Here is a 3873-nt window from a genome sequence, read left to right on the forward strand (position 1 = left end):
TTTGAATTTCTTGAGTTAAATTCCTTCAGTGTGAAAGATTCATTCATCTTGTTATATGTAGCAATAGATGCTTGATCAACTTGCATAGTTGAGAGAGAGGACGAGTACTCAATATAAATAAGACTCTAGAGCGAGTTTAGAGATCATTTCGTCCTGGGTAGGTTTTAATTGAAAATGATTACAAGAAGACATAATGTCCATATTACGCTTTTTAAACAGTTTGATCATTGTAGGAAAGTCGGAATTTTGTGATTAAAAGAACTAAGTTCTTTTAATCGTGTTTGTTTGGGTATTACGTATTTGTTTGCGCAATCTTAGAGGATCAAGAGATCTTTCTAAGCTCCTGATAATTATTTCATGATGTATACCGATTCGTAAATACACGTACGGCTTGCTTTCTCGTCATTAGAGCATTCTGACACTTATCCATCCATTAGGAAGGAGGATGAGGTTCCTTATTGGAATGCCTGTTACATGGAAACTGCATTTTTCAGAGAAATAATCCCTTACTTTCTCTAAAATAAAGTCTTCAAGATAATCAAACCTGATAGCTGCGCCAGTGAGTGCTCCTTCGATAAACATTTCCTTCGATTGAATGAAGTCATAAATGAATATGTTCATTTTATCTTTACCGAGTCTCAGTTTATAGCAAAACTAGTGGATGGCATGGTCCTCCAATGATAGTACAGATGGAATAATGATCACTCACGTAAGTTTCATCTTCCACGAACAACATAGAATTGTCAGATTTGACGAAACAATGACTAAATTAATCGACTTTCTATTGCCGGGAGCTGTCTGAAGTAACATAACTGTATCTTCGCTAAGAATTATAAGATCATTATCATTCTTTATTATGACATTGAAAAGCGCTTTATCTATCTTGTCCGAATATGGAAGATCAGAATCAATTATCATAATGAGTTGAAGTCACTTATACAGTTATAGTATAACTAAACGACGAATTGATATTCAATAAGTCAATACATAATGGCTTAATGGAAGGAGACCAAAAATCATCCAAGAAGTTGGGAATATACGGGCACTTACAATTGACACCTCTCAGAGATGCGAACATCTGATAGAGGTGTTCTCTTCTACCTGGATGGAAAGATGCTATCGAATTTGGGCAACGGTATGGTGTACAAACTCTTACGCTGCATACAAGAGAATAGACTCCTCGTTCTACATGCGATATCGAACACTTTGCTCTTCTTAATGCAATAAGAGATCAGTTTGGTAGGTTTTTTGGACAAGGTATTAGTCAGCTATTATGTCACTTAATTACGGCCCAGTAAAAAATTTTTCATGCATGAATGTTATGTATAAACATACATAACACGCAGAAATATTCATGTATAATTATATATGTTCATACAAATATGTTCATATACAAGTACATCCTTCTTTCTTTTGTAAAATTATTTTTTAGTGCAATAGAAATAATAATAGTAATGTGAAAACAATAAAAATAATTAAAAAGACAATTTTTGCACTATTTATTTTAGAAAAAAAAATCAAGTTTCAAGAAATGTAAAAACTTACTTACGTATAATTATATATAAAATTATGCATAATTATGTATGAGCAATTTATTTTTTCAAACTTATTTTTTTTTCTAAAACAAACAATGCGAAAATTATCCCTTTAATTATTTTCTGTCAATTCGATATCAATTTGATGTCAAATCGACATTCAGTGTCGATTCCATTGTCATTTCTGAAGGCGATTGGAATTTAAGGCAGACAAAAGCGCAAAACCGATTATCATGTGAACAAGTGTAATTTTCTGGTTGGTTGATCCGGAGTCTGGGGCCGCTTAAACCTTCCTCTGAATTAAGATAAGTGTAGTTACTAAAATCAAATCTGAGATCAGTGACAAGAGAAGATCTTCTATTGCTATGATTGAATCGAATTTTTCTTTTAGCTTCTATCAACGAAATATTGTCAATCACAGCCAAGTGTAGAATGCTTTATGATCTAGTACAAGAGGGCAATCACATGTAAAACAGCCAGTTGCTCTGACAATTAATACAGCGCGATAATGCCTTGGCCAAACAAATAACATTTTTCTCATGTGGAAAGTTGCCGCAAAATAGGCTAGAACTACATTTACATGTTTCACTTATATGGCCTATTTTGTAACAATTGAAGCAAGTTTGTATTTTAGTGTACATTTAAGAGTAAATTTCATGAACCATATTGAAAAAGGAAACCTAACGTGGAAGACGGTATCCAGAAAATTTAAGGCATATTGTGCGAGATGAAGAATATATTATCTTTCCATCTGCTTTAAAGTCTGTTGAATCTAACTATATTGTAAAATTTGTATAGAGATTTCTCACAATAAAACTGTGTCAGGAAAACAAATGGATATCTCCAAAATGTAATAGGATAACGTTATTTAATAAACTTGATTTCCTCTTTTAAATTCAAACACAGTTTATTTTACTTATTTATTCATTATAAATTACAATGTATTAAAACGCGATACTTTGCAAGGAATGAGCTTATCGTACAAAACTAGAAAACGATCACTGCTTCTGAGATTATGTAAGTCCCTTGTTAATCGTAACTAAATCTGAAAAAATTGATGCTGTCACGATATAGATAATTTAATTATTTCGATCGCGTGCTCGTTCTCATTATCACTTGTTCCGGCAACCGATTTTATCGCACGATATGAGATGCTGTAACTCGCCATCTAATGCGTATACTTACTAATTGCATGCAGGAATATAACAATATCTTATCTCTACCTTTACTAAATTTCTTACAATATCAACAATTTTATAGGGAGAGATAATGTATTGCTCAATAGTGTTAATATCAATTTCTTCTAACATCTTAATGCATGATCTAAGCATACGGTACGGGAAATGAAAGCCCTAAGATAGATATCTAAGCTCGTAGATATCTAATGTACGATTAATAACTAAATTATTAGCGACAGAAGGAAATTGAAATCCTAATATTTTACAGTGTCCTTCTTCATCACTCTCAAGTGAGAATTATCAGAGAAAGGAGAATAAATATAAAGAAAAGAATAAAGAAGGAAGAAAATATCACAAATTAACACAAATTGAAGCATAATATACGATAATTACAAAAAATAAAGAAAAATTAAAGAAAAATGAAATAATAGGTGCAAACTATCAGTCCCTGTTAACGCAAATAACAGAAAAGCGCGTTTAAATGTATTAAGTAATTCAGAATTTCTGATGCGAGCAGGGAGCTAGTTCCAGAAAGAGGAGGCCGAACTTAGAAAGAAATATTGATAAGTGATAGTTCTACAAGAAGCAAGAACGGAAGAGGAAGTACGCAAGCAGTTACGAGAAAGAAGGAATGGAAGCTACAGGAAAGGTAAGGAGGAGCTCCCGATTGGATAGAAAAGAGGAAACAGCAGGTGAGAAATTCTTCTATCATCTGCGGATAGCCAGGATGACAGAAGCTAAGAAACAGTAATGCTTAGAGACATGTTCACATCTCTGCGTAGATTTAAGATAAAATGCACGTAGGCGTTCATTAATCTTTTTAGTTTTGTTTTTTGCTGACCAGTTAAGTCAGTGAGGATAGTCGCGCAGTAATTGAAGACGAGAAAAATCAGTGTTATTATTTGAGTGCGCAAGCGAATTGAAAGACAGTTTTTATGATATTTCAATCTCCACAAGACGCCATTTACACGATTAGAGATATTCCTGACGTGTTCATTCCAACTCAAGGTCCTGGTAATACAGAGGTCGAAGAGAGAGAGAGAGAGAGAGAGAGAGAGAGAGAGACCGCGACTCTAGTATTTTAATTATAAGAAAATAGTAAGGTATTAAGGAAAGTAGAAGTACTTATTTAGTACTTAGTTATACTATTTAACTAAAAA

The sequence above is a fragment of the Atta cephalotes genome (genome assembly GCF_000143395.1).
Source record: "Atta cephalotes unplaced genomic scaffold scaffold00031, whole genome shotgun sequence".
In the NCBI taxonomy this organism is placed as follows: domain Eukaryota; kingdom Metazoa; phylum Arthropoda; class Insecta; order Hymenoptera; family Formicidae; genus Atta; species Atta cephalotes.